This window comes from Athene cunicularia (assembly GCF_003259725.1).
Source record: "Athene cunicularia isolate RWA chromosome 4 unlocalized genomic scaffold, athCun1 chr4_part1, whole genome shotgun sequence".
In the NCBI taxonomy this organism is placed as follows: domain Eukaryota; kingdom Metazoa; phylum Chordata; class Aves; order Strigiformes; family Strigidae; genus Athene; species Athene cunicularia.
Window position 1 is genome coordinate 29,017,756 of NW_020799098.1, and position 13,609 is coordinate 29,031,364.

The following is a 13,609-nucleotide window of genomic DNA, read 5'->3' on the forward strand; positions in this document are numbered from 1 at the left end:
ACCCTGTGTGCACCCAAGTGCTGTACCAGTAGTGCTTTGGGATGCAGGATAACAGGACCTCTCTGAAGGAGAAACAAAGCTTCAGTTGCTTTCAGATAAATTAGAATCCAAGAAGGAAAAATATATGCCATTTTTTTTTATGCTAGCCTTGCTTTTTCAAATCTTTTATGTCTAAAAAAGATCTTTCCTCCTCCATCCCTACACAGGAGAAAGAAAAGAACTGACAGTTTTCACAAAGGAGGAAAATGCAATAAAGCCACTTTATTTAGGGTGAGTAGAGGGGATAGCCTGAACTCCAAGTACCACAGAAGAATACACGACCACATACAACAGAGAGCAATGGTAAACACAGTAATGGTGAGGTGGGATAGAATACACTCCAGTGCCTCCTACAAATGTCTCTTAAACATCCCTTTCCCCAGTGTGAGTTCCTGACCTGGCCTAACCCTTGTCCAGGACTTTTCCCCTGAGGTCCATGGGTTTCACCCACCTACTGCATTGCACAGAGTGCAAGAGAAGCAAGGGTATTTCGCTGTTTGGACCATGCCAGTGTAGTTCATTTCCTGATCTCTTTGGGAATATAACTATTCCCACCAACCTTGAACAAGACTGTTTCTGCTTTCAGTACATAACTGTGGAAAACAAAACTTCTGCATCTTGGGGAAAGACCACATTATATGGGGACCAGGAGATCTTGTCTGGTGGCTAGAATTACCAGCTTGTGAAGAGTTATTTTCAAGCATGAATCACTTACAGTGAGCACTGGAAAATCCCATAGCAAGCAGCAGAATGTCTGCAGCATTGAGACCAATGGGTACTGTTTATTCCTAACTGATTTCCTTTCTCTGACTCCAGGCTGAATTTTTGTCCAGGATTTTGTCCTGTCCAGCAGAGTATAATGTTCCTGCTGACAGTAGTGAAGCCCATGCATAGAAAGAAACAGTCACACAAAGCCAAAAAGAGGCAGCATTTCTTCAGCTCTTGCTTACATAGACTTTGCTTATATTTTTTCCAAATTACCACTTTAAAGGATGCACATATTTATTCTTTGCTAGAAAGGACAGGATGAGGTGGAAACTCAGTCTGAGCACTCTACCACAAAGCAGTTGATGGGAGCTTCCTGCCTCCTTGGTTTAGCTCAATAGATTAACAACTTCTACAGCTACCACTTCATACCTTCCAAAAAGCCTCAGAATAGACTTGCTAGACACCCCAAATAATGATTTTTCCTGTTTTCTACTTTTCTTTTTTGAAGGATTAATAGTCTGTCAACTTGACTCCAGGATGTCATACCTACATACCCTCTAAGCCATTCAGCAGAGACCTCAGAGCCTCAGGACTGCTCTACAGCACTCTACTGGGACTCTCCATGCTACTGCAAACCAACTGGGCTGGGTTTCAAAGAAAGACAGAATAGGACCCAAAAAAACCCCTCCAGAAGCCAGCAAAATTATCAGGCCCCATAAAGAACTAGTCCTGTAAAGAGGACCACCCATTTCCTGTGTGAGTAACTGCATGAGAAAGTTAGGGGGAGGATTCTGAAGGGACTGAGGAGCCTGCTGGTATAAGAAAATGCCAAGCTGGGTATTCAGAAGTTTATTGCTACTGTCCTCAACTTTTGGTATCTTCACACATCTTAAAATGTGGCCCTCTGTCAGTTCACAGAGATACAATCAGGAATGAAAATCAAGCTCCAGCTCCAACAAGAAGACAAACGTGACTGCCACCAGGCTGCAAGGCTGGCCCTTCTGTTACTCTTAGCTAACACTTTGTGGGTGGTTGATGTAAACTCATAAATAAATCAGTAGGCTTTTCTAGCTGAGGGTTGTTAGGAGCAGGCTGCCTTGGATTTGGGGCAAGTGTGAGCAGTGCTACTGCCGCTGCTGCTCCAGGGTCTGGGTACCACACTGCTGCAGTTGTCACTGGCTCAGTCCTCACTATGCTGGGCTGGTGGGAGCACCTCTGCCAAGGTGGCCAGGGCCGGTGCCACGAGGGCTGTGCCACAGCTCTGGACTCATGAGGAACGTGCCTGCAGGCTCCTGGGAGGTGGCACAGAGGAGAGGGACATGTTTTATTACACATGCAGGCTTAAACTAAGATTAAATTACCTGTGTGTTCTCTAAGCAGATGTTTAATTTATCTAGCTAGCCCAGCCATGCGGGCAAATCCCAGGCAGAGAGCCACACGGCACTGTGCTGTCCTGCCACTTGCAGACTGCTGCAGTTAGAGCAATGTCTGCTTTTGCAATTTGCTTTGCACATGATTTCTTCCATGAGTTAACCAAGGCTGGACTGATACATTTTTAATTTTTTTTTTAATATTTCAAGGATTATTTACATAACCAAAGGAAAATAAATCTCATAAGGAGGAATCCTATTGCAAAGGGTGAAAACTTTAACTTGTTCACAGCAGTGAAACCCGTGGAGCTAAGCCAGTGTAGAACAGCTGAGTTTCTGTCCCTTCATGTTTAATGATGGAGGTAAAGACCTGGTCCAGAGCTTTATGATACAAAAATGCTTTGTAATGCAAAACAGACCAACTCCATACAAATGTTCCCAACATTGTTCTTATTTCCATAGCAGACCTTCAGAAGAGAGCAGCACAATAGTGTGACTTGAGAAACCTTTATTAGACTTAGAACATGAAAAAACAAACAGAAAACAACCATTAATGTCCAGGATAATTTTCAAAACCTCTTTGGCGATTTCCTCTCCCCTTCTTTTTTGCAAATGTGGGAACAGTTAACCGCTCAGGAAGAACACTTCGTAAATTTGGAAACCTGAATTCCCCTGTTAGACTCAACCCACATTAAAACAAAGATTTTTTATTTTTTTTTTTTAATCTAATGGAGAGTAAACATAGTATTTTGTGTGCTGAAATATGAAACAGGCTTTCCCCCTTCCCCCCACTTTAGTCAGCTGAGATTTAAAATAGTTCTTAAAAAGTGTCATGTAACAACCAGGCTATTAGCACTGCAGTGAAAAACTAAGGAAAAACTTTCTGACTATTTACACACAGCACACCAAAAGCAGAAACCCAGCCCGTAAGAGATCACATCTTACACCCCCTCTGTGGGATGAAAGGACTTTGTTACAACTACAAGAAGTCAGTACAGTAGTCATCTTGTCAGCCAGAGTAAGACTAACCAGAAATGTCAAATGTCTTCTCCCTTCCAGCCAGCAAGACTCCTTGGCCAGCCAGGGAGACTTTGCACGGCTCACAGGGTGAGCCCTGCTGCCCACTGCCCTGCTGGGAAAGAATGTCTGTGAAACTTGGAGGCGGTTTGGTCAGAAACTTGTGACTCAGCTCTGTTTCTCAGCTTTCTTTGATGCTCAAACTCCCTCCCTCCTTCTCCAGCTTCCTCTGGTACTCACCTCCAGACCCTTGACAGTGGGCCTGTCTGATCAGACATTTTTTTGTGTGTGTGTGTCAAAACCCATCTCCTTTTTGATGGATTCACACACCATCGTAATATCTTCAGGGGATAAAATATGCCTGGATTCAGAGAGGCCAGATGTGACCACGAATCGACCAGCCTTCCCTGTAGTAAGAGCAGCAAGTACAAAGAGATACTATGCAGTACCCAGCTATTTTTAGCGATGCCAAGAAAAGTGGAAGGGACAGCATCTCCTGCCTAGAAGCGATCTGATGGCTCAGACAGCAGGTGTCTTAACGATTTTTGTCCAAAAATATTTGTGGATGAAGATGCAGCAAGGTGCCTGCCATGTGCACATGCACCTATCCATAGCGGTATCTGCACCTGAGGAGCTCTTTAGAGACTTCAGAAATAAAAATCTCTGCAAGGCTTGGCAAATACAGAGCTTCTCAAAACAGATGACTTGTATCGTGTTAAAAAAGGGCTTTTTTGTGAACTTTTATTTAAGTTGAACATTTTAGGGCGTGTTGGGCTGATAAGGCAAGACAAAAAAAGAATTTTAAAAATGACCAAAACAAACAAAAAATACAAAAAGAAAAAAAAAAGCATCTCTCTCAACTGCACAAACTGTTTCAGCCTAAACACAGAATGGAATAATTTTATGTTCACATGTCTGCACATCTTCTTAACAATGTTGCATCTGGAGGAAAAGATCTTTTTTGACCAGTGAAATCCATGGGCAATGCAATCACAAAACTTGTCATTTTCGTGCTGTCCTGTATCCACATGCATACTAGTTTGCTTTTACCTGTACAGCTGTTGTATGTTGGAAAACTAAAAAAAAACAGATCCATCTGGATATAGATCAAACATCTTTACTACATGCAAAACCAAGCACTCTATCCCTATTAAAATTCAGAAGGGGTGATGTATCAAAAATCTTGCAGACTGCAGTGAAAATTTACCTTCAGGGAAGCTGACGTCTTTTATAGCCATGAAGAAGATTTCTCACAAAAAGCTCACTTTATTACTACAACTGAAAATCTTCCCATGGTCCCATGAGATGATTACATTGCATGTTATCCTGGAGACAAAGATTGCAGGACAGACTTGACAAATCCAGACATTAAAAGTAAGGGGATGATGATTTATCTGCTGGGAGAAATACAGCAAGTTCTAGACTTGTTTACTAGCCCCAGACTAGAACAGCTCATCAAACTGCAGTACTTAAAACCAGAGTTGAAGCTCAAATATTTAAAAGTGTGTTTTGGAAACATTCTGTGTACACTGAAAATCTTGGTTTGGATTCAAAAGTTGTATTTGAAACTGCCTTATCCTAATTAAAACAGTATATTCTTAAATGCTTACTTCAAATGATGCCTTAAGCCCATCTTGTGGATTGAATTTGTTTAGTGAATGGAGATAGGAAAATTTCCTCACAACTAATTTTCATTTATTTAAATGTCTAAACAATTTTACAGTCTCATGTTTCCTTGAACAGCCTGATTAAACTGACTTACAAATACTAAAGATTGGGGTACAGTTTATTCAATGTCTTCCAGATTTTTGGCTGCATGATTCTATAAATGATGGGCTGATACTGAATGGGAGTTTCAGTGTTTGAATCACTTAAAGTTGGTCAAGGCTTTAATAAAAACTCGTGAAGAGAAAAAGAAATACTCACACCTTATTTAAAGGTGTTGAAGATTTTAATAATGAATTTCCTTTAAAAATGAATGCCTGAGTTCCCCATAAAAATTGCAGAGTTTCAGAACTTTCAAAGGAAAAACAATCTAGATGTATTCTAAAGAGGATTTTGTTGTCCACACAGTGTTACATCCAATAGCTTTCATTGAACATAAGCTTGTTAAGAATATTCTCCAGATAATGGAAATGTAATTCAAAATAAAATTAAATGCAAACTTAGATGACCCTGAAGTCTACACGCAATGTTTCTGAGGACACCGATGAACATCTGGCACCATGTATGTAGGACCTCAGGCAAGCCACCACTTTTTTCCCTGTTGCAGATCAGTGAATTATGGAAGCTGAACAGATTTCTTCCAAAAGATAATTACATTATCCTTAGTGCTATCTTATAAGCAGTTTATTAATGATGTAATTGCTATCTCTCATATATGATCCAATGTCTTCATTTCTCTTATGTTGCAGGGTGTTTATGTGCCTCAATGAAAAGATGTACCATGGCATTTTACATCAGTAGAAGCAAATAAAAAATAATTATCAGTTTAGACTAAGATGACTAAAAGCTTGTTGCAATGCTGAGAAGACCAAGGTGGCCATATAGAGTGATGTGGAAAACTCCATACGTTTTATCAGAGACAGTATGTCCAGAGCCAAGCATGACCATGATGACAGGAACAGGAAACACAGCCTCTGTTTGTAGAACTGGGTAGGCACTAGGTTAGCAATCACCAGCTACAAAGACTAGTTGGGGTTCATGACAGACAAGTAACATTCACATTTCAAAGCTGCAATAAGAAAAGCTGGAAGGTTTTGAAGAAAGGAGAAAGTAAAGGTGTGAACAAGGCACTGTTAAGACCAATAATAGACTTCTACATACAGTCTGATGATACTCATACTTCATGTGCTGAAAAACCTGGAGAGGGTAAAACAGAAAGACAAGAAGGCACAGGGGACTCGAGGGCAGAAGAAAATGTCACTGAAAATCTTAATGAGTGAAAATAGATTAATTTTACAATGAATTATAATTTACAAATGTCATGTGGGCAACAGAATTCCTGATGTTTGAGTTCATATCAGTTTTTTGTGGAAAGGGGCTTGAGGGAAACAAAACTGAAGGGAAACTCTCCCTAGTTTCAATGTCTCTTATGAACCCTCTACTAGACATGAGATGACACACAGTGCAGGTAGTCTGTAAATACATTCACGCTGACTGGCTGGCCCTGTGCTGCCAGACAATGTGTGTGACAGCTGAGCTCTCCCTTCTCTGAGTCTCATTCCTCTACCCAGGCAAATTTTTCATCAAGCCAGCTCTTCTTTGAGACTTCTACACTCTTTAAAATTTGTTTGAAATCAGCAAGTATTCCAAATATGTTAGGTAAGAGAAGCTGATGGACAAAATGAGATCACAAATCTTGTCACTGCAGGAGCCAGATGCAAAATAAGGCTGACTTGATGACAGGGTGGACATGCATGTACCTTCACTAAGAAAAGGTATTTGGGACTAAGAGTGCTCTTTAAAAAAGCATAACACCTTTTTAATCTGAAAAAGCTTGCCAAATTAAAGGAAGAAAGGCAGACTTTTTCTTAACAAGCAAAGGCAATAATTCACCATGTGAATAAGTCACCAAAGAGCTGATTCTATGTCTCTTACATGTTCAACACTAGATGCTGATCTGAAAAAAATATATTTTAGCCAAAGTGGATGAAGTATGATGGCCTAATGTAAATAGGGCAGATAGTGGTCCCTCAGGTCTTAAACTCTGTGAACTAGTCCCCAGTGTGACAGAGCAAGAGTAGACATCCTTTAGTCACAAATGCTATCATGCAATAAGTCGGTGTCAGTCAGGACTCCATGAGTAGTCCTAAAAAATGGGCTTAATGGACCAACTGTGAACATGGGTCTTCAACCAGCAGAAACTGCAAACTCTTTTAGATGCTTTTCTTTGCATTAGCAGCCCAAGCACCACCCTGCTTGAGTTCTCTGTCTAACAAAAGACTATAATCCATCAACCTACACAGGTAAGTACAGTTCATGGTATGCCATTGGAAGTGATTGTTTTTCCTAGACATAAATAGTAACTCACGCTTTCTACTCAGGAATGCTTCAGCACTTCACAACTGGCTGCACTGCTCAGGGCGGGTAAGGGCTGAAAGGACTCGACACAGCAAAGTTCTGTGTGTGGCAGCCTGTGCCAACTGTGGTGCAGGATCGCCCTGTATTTTCAAACAGGGTGATGCCACAGGAGAAACACAGGGAGAGAGAGTGATTATTCCAGTTGGAATGATCTATTTCAGCCAACACTTGCCTCCTTTTAAAAAACAGTTATGAGACCAAAGAGTGGTCTAGACCTCATTCCATGTCTTTGTTAGACAAGATGCCTGGTACCTGTGGCCCCCGCTGCCTGGGAGCGTTTCTGCAATTCGAGCTCAGAAGGACAAACACCAACTTCCAAGCCTCTCCATCTTTACCACATGCTTCCTTGAGGATTCAACCAATAACTGGCCTTGCTTGGCTCAGGAGCATTTGGTGCAGCAGATACAAACAGAGCTGTAAGCGGAACACTTCCTCTGGGATTGTGTTACCCCTCCACGCTGAGTCTCACAGGACAGTTTTGGTCAGTGCTTGCTTAGGCAGGGCTATCGGCTAGGAGTATCCCACTGTAAACATTTGCAGAGCAAGTCTGGTGGAACCTCATGCTCCATAATGAGACTACTGCAGCAAAATGCATCTGACAGGAGGAGATAACTTGCAAAAAACGAGGGTGAGAAGAGTTGAGTGTTGGCAACCCGAAGGAGCTGGATTCCCAAAACGAACTTGAAGGATTTGGCAGAACTCAAATTACATTTTTAAACAGTTACTGTAAGTGTAAATGTTATTTTATCCGCCCCCTTGAACTGTATCATCCTGGCCAGCCACCAGGCAACCACACCCACGCTCTTACTTTTACAGCTGCAGAGATGGGGTCAAGATTGTCTGTGTTCTGTATAATTCAAAACCTATTATTAAAGTAATTCACTTACAAATAAATCATCCCTCATGCAGCTCCAAGTAAAGAAGGAATAAAATAAGAGCTTCTGAGCTTGAGCTCATTTGCTGAATGAAAATCCTACTCCCTTTCCTGACCACATTTAAACAGTAAATAACAATTTTGTCACCAAGGCACCTCTCCTTATTTCATTCAAATCTGAGGAAGTTGATAATTAATCATTAAAGAAATGCAAAAAGAAGGAAAAAAAAAACCCAAAAAACCCTAAGGTTTACCATGTGATGACTCTTCACAATAAAACAGAAAAGGTCAAATGGTCTTACAGCATTCAAAGGCCCAACACTGAGCCAGGATGTGACCAGGAACATTATTTCTTCTTATTTCCAGCACTACTTTTAGTATGAGCATGTGAGTGTAAACCTGGCAGCAGCTGAGTCAGTGTAATGCCCCACTGACTGATGGAGGCAGGATCTCAGCTACTGTGGACAGCTTCAAAACTGTCAAGCAATTTCTGATAGGAAACAAGTAGTCTTATTTTCAGAAGCACTTTGCATGATCAGGCTTTAAATACTCAGGGGTCCAGTTCTGCATCCATTCAGGGCCTTGCATCTACATCAACCTGCTCAACAGCTGTCTGTTGGAGTAGTAATTTTTTTACTCTCCACTTTTCCTTTCTTACAGGTCCATGTTTGGAATGGTTTTTTTGATTTACAGAAATATCACCAAATCTTTTGAACGATAGGCCAGAAGCATAACACATTTTCTTTTAGTCTTTAGGTAAAAATTTAAGATTTGTTTACTTCTGCAAGTCTGTACATGGTTACAGTTTTTTCCAGTACCTTCTTCTGTGTTTATGTAAGATACAGGATATGCATGAGAACTGCAAACAAATTTATTGTTAATCAAACCTGGCCTGCCAGATTCATTATATCTTTAAACAAAACAAATGAAGGAATTACTTGTTATTAAGCACAATGTTATTTTATGCCTGCTGCAATATTCACAAATATACATAAAGATTATTCAGCTTTCATGTGATGAATTAAAGCCACAGGATGAGCTTTAAAGTGATACCACATCCAGAAAAATATTATGCTGAAACTGAAACAGCCAGAATCAAACTTTTGTCTTACATTATGGTATAAATAATTCTGAAAGAAATTTCCACACTGTGTATTCTATGATTTAAAGTAAGCATTTCTAATCCAGTCTACCTTCTTTGACCTTGTATTTTAGGGGCTCTGATGATCTAGCCACACACTTGCTGCTGTGACTATAGACTAGATCTTGACCAATATCCAAGTTGAAATATTTTTTTATTTCTACTTCTATTTTTATTTTTATATAGATGATGTATTTAGATTCACACAGTTTTGTAATAACTACTTGAATAAATCCCACCTGGAAGATTGAATTACATTTACTTAAATTCTTTACTGTTTACAAAAGGATAAGTTTCATTATGGATGTTTCTAAAGATGCGATGTTTCTTCTCACTATGTGGCCGTATGGCCTATAAACTGGAAGCAGCCTTTTTCTATAGGAAGATTATACTTCCAGTAATTTTTTTCTTTGCTTTAAACTTACACTTTAACACACACACAAAAGTATTTTTATGTACTATATTAGTGTTGCCATATCTGGAAGTCATCACATTTTCTGAGTCATAGAATCATGGAATGCTTGGTGTTGGAAGGGACCCTAAAGATCATCTAGTTCCAACCCCCTGCCATGGGCAGGGACACCTTCAACTAGACCAGGTTGCTCAAAGCCCCGTCCAACCTGGCCTTGAACGCTGCCAGGGAGGGGGCAGCCACAGCTTCTCTGGGCAACCTGTGCCAGTGTCTCACCACCCTCAGAGTGAAGAATTTCTTCCTAATATCTAATCTGAATCTACTCTCTTTCAGTTTAAAACCATTACCCCTTGTTCTGTCCCCAAGATTCCCTCCCCATCTCTCCTGTAGCCCCCTTTAAGTACTGGAAAGCTGCTGTAAGGTCTCCCTGGAGCCTTCTCTTCTCCAGGCTGAACAACCCCAACTCTCTCAGCCTGTCCTCATAGGGGAGGTGCTCCAGCCCCCTGATCATCTTCATGGACCGCTCAAGCAGGTCCATGTCCTTCTTATAATGGGGCCCCAGAGCTAGACACTATTCCATGTGGGGTCTCATGAGAGCAGAGGAGGAGAATCACCTCCCTCGGCCTGCTAGCCACAGTTCTCTTGATACAGCCCAGGATATGGTTGGATTTCTGGGCTGTGAGTGCATATTGCTGGCTCAGGGTCAGTTTTCCATCCATTAATTACAGCCAAGTCCCTCTCCACAGGGCTGTTCTCAATCCATTCATCACCCAGCCTGTATTTGTGCTTGGGATAGCAAGCACAAATAGAATCACAAACTAAAATTGAAGAGCACCAAGTAGAAACAGCAAGCGTATTTTTGGATGCTACATATTAAGCCCCACTGCTTTTTTTCCTGCCTGTGGTCTACATGACTCAGACCTCCGGTCCTTCACAGTCAGAGCGTGCATGTTGTAAAGTGCCTTTATGAAATTAATGATGTGTTTTTCTGCTCAGAAATTTCTTAGCAGTTTACAGGAGAGAAACAATAAAGACATCTGTCATGCAAAGTATGGGATGTTACAACCAAAGGTTGAATTGAATGAAAAAAATATGAACAAGCAGAACAGACTTTGTGAGTAATTCACTGTTTTCCTCCACCTCCCCTTCTTTTTCTCTCCATGGGACCTACCTCATACGTCTATCAAGCACAACTGTGGTAACAACTTGTGAGGAGACCATTCACACCGCCATCTCTCCTGCCACTGTTACAGCACTTGCCATCCAGCATCTGGAAATTACCTCATCCTTCATCAACATGTGTCTAATTGTGAGAGACTTGGGAATCTAGAAGTGATGCTCCCTGGCTTTGCTAGGGAATAGACTTATTTGCTGAGTCTCAGGATAAAATTAGCCATAGTAACAATAGTGTTGGTATTCATTGCTCCTCCCCGCTTTTTGGCTCCTCAAATATGCAAAAAGCAAAATGGCACATTATTTTTATGCTTTGGAGAGAGATGTGCCAGGCAAAGGACACATGTGAGATATGGGGAAGAAAAAGAGGAAAAAAGTATCAATGGTCTTTTATTCACTCTTCTTCCAAAAACCAGCACCACCAAAACAAAGGCACAACTGTTCCCACACAATAAAGGGTGCATTGATAGTGCTCCTAAAAACAAGCTAGTGTACTCCTGATGTTCCTGTCTTGTTGAATCTTCACAAAACTGTTACAACTACTAAATTTCAATTTGTCTGTTCCTGTCATGATCACTGACAATTCAAATTGCCATAAGAGCCAAGGAAATGCCATGACAACTTGGGCAGTCTCCATGCACAAGTGCCTAAGGAGCTATTAGAAGGAGGACAGGGTATATATAACGTGGAAATTTTAAGTAAATTATCTATTGCATCTGACTAATACTTTTTGAATAATATTACCTTTTTGGTCTTTACAAAAGTCTGTAGCACTATGTCCTACATTTTAGCTAGAGGAGCATGCACAAAGGCAGCAGGGTTACAGAAAGTCACATGGGACCAAGTATCCCAATAGAGGACAAACCTTATCCAGGCAAAATTAGAAACAAAACTGAAAAAAATTTTCAGCATCATTACAATTATACACCTTCTTGTAATTTTGACAGTGACATAAATATGAGGCCAAAGGCTGATGTAACTGATTATCTGATATGTGGCAGTTCTGATAAAAAAAATTGTTTATTTTTCAAAGTTTCCAGTAATCCAAAAAAAAATTTCAGTTAAGAAGTGTTAGTTATAAATATTTTGTTGATATTTTTAAGATGGTACAGAGGCTTTTAAAACTACGTCCTATCTTTTCCCAGTAGAAATAATTTGCTGTGATAAACCCATTTTTTTCAATTGCTGCCTAGGTACACTAAGGAAGTTTGAACTAAAATATTTCACTCAACCCTTACTCTCTCAATCTTGTTTAGACTGAGATTTGTTAATCTAAGGGAATAGCACTGGTATATTCTTGTCATATTATCAGCCAATAACATTTGGAAAAAATGCATGCTGTTTAAAAAAAAAAGTAAATAACTGTAGCAAGCACTCAGGGAAAGTGATATCTCTATACAAATTACAAAGGGTGAAAAAAGAGAGATAGATTATTCCTAATCTACAGGAATGATGAAAGCTGAAACATAAAGAGATACTTTCCAAGTACTCAGAACAAGAATGATACTAAGTTTATCCCATGGAGCTGATATACCCTAGCATGATAAAAGTGACAGTAACTCGGTTGTCTTTATTGAGAGGAGTGCCTGTGATCTTATAGAAAAAAATGTATCAAACAGAGTCTAAGAAACTGTTCATTCTGCCTGCTGCTCTACATGCTAAATGTATTGTTTTTTTCTTTACGTTAACCTAGCGGCAACAACTTTCCAATTTTAACTTTTAGGGCCTGGAAGAATTTTCTGTACAGTAATGCTGAAGCTGCTCTGCCTGGCTATAGCATGACAAAATGTGAACAGAAGGGAAGTATGTGTCCTGGCGAACAGATATCTGGCCCAGGAAGGATCTAGAGAATACAGCAATAAATATATTCTTAAAGAAAAAAGAACTTCTGAAATATGAAAATTGAGTGAATATTTAAAAACACAGCTACAAGCTTCAACAAAGGTGAAAAACTGCAACGGATTTCAGAGACCAGAAGCTGATAATAACATTCCACATAGATGCATGGACACAAGTTGAGCAGTGATGAGTCCTAAAGAGATGCAGAATATTAAACATCAGTGTTTATTAATACTAAATAATGATTAGTGATTTGTCTTTTTTATTAACAAACTCCAGAATATGCTTCCATATGGCTCTTTTTATTTTGTTCTTGTGCACCAAATTCTACTACCAGTTTGTGCTTATAATATTTATTTTTACTGAATTAAAAAAAAAAAAATAAAAAAAGGACAGGTGTTTTTAGTTTTCCTCTATATGGATGACAACATAGAAATGTATTGTGGAATTTGGCACTGACTGGTTCTTGAAGTAGAGTTACCACATGTCCCAGTCACAAAACAGCAACACATAGTATAATGTTTCTGGAAAGAATCTTGCTGCAATAAAATGGATCACAAAAAGTTTGCAATCTATGAATTCTGCCCAGAATATAAACCACCAAAGTTTTCTCCTATTAAGTATGTGAAATTGGAAACCAATTCACAAACCAGGGTGAGAGCAAAGAGGAGGGTCTGGAAGTTGTACTTCACAGGAAAACGCATTCCTGCTAAAAAATCAGTGCAAACTGCTGATCACAACAACAAATTTTTGAAATCACACAGAACATCATTTCCAATCTGGAAAATCTATCCAGTGAACATACTATTTGGAGAAAATGTTAATGAATTCACAAATCAAAAGGAAGACTAGCACAACTATCTGGTTTGATGTCCTTCATCACACAGGCAAGAAGGCGGCTTCCCTGAATTTGAACTAAACACTTCTTTTTTTTTTTCTTTTTTTTTTTTTTT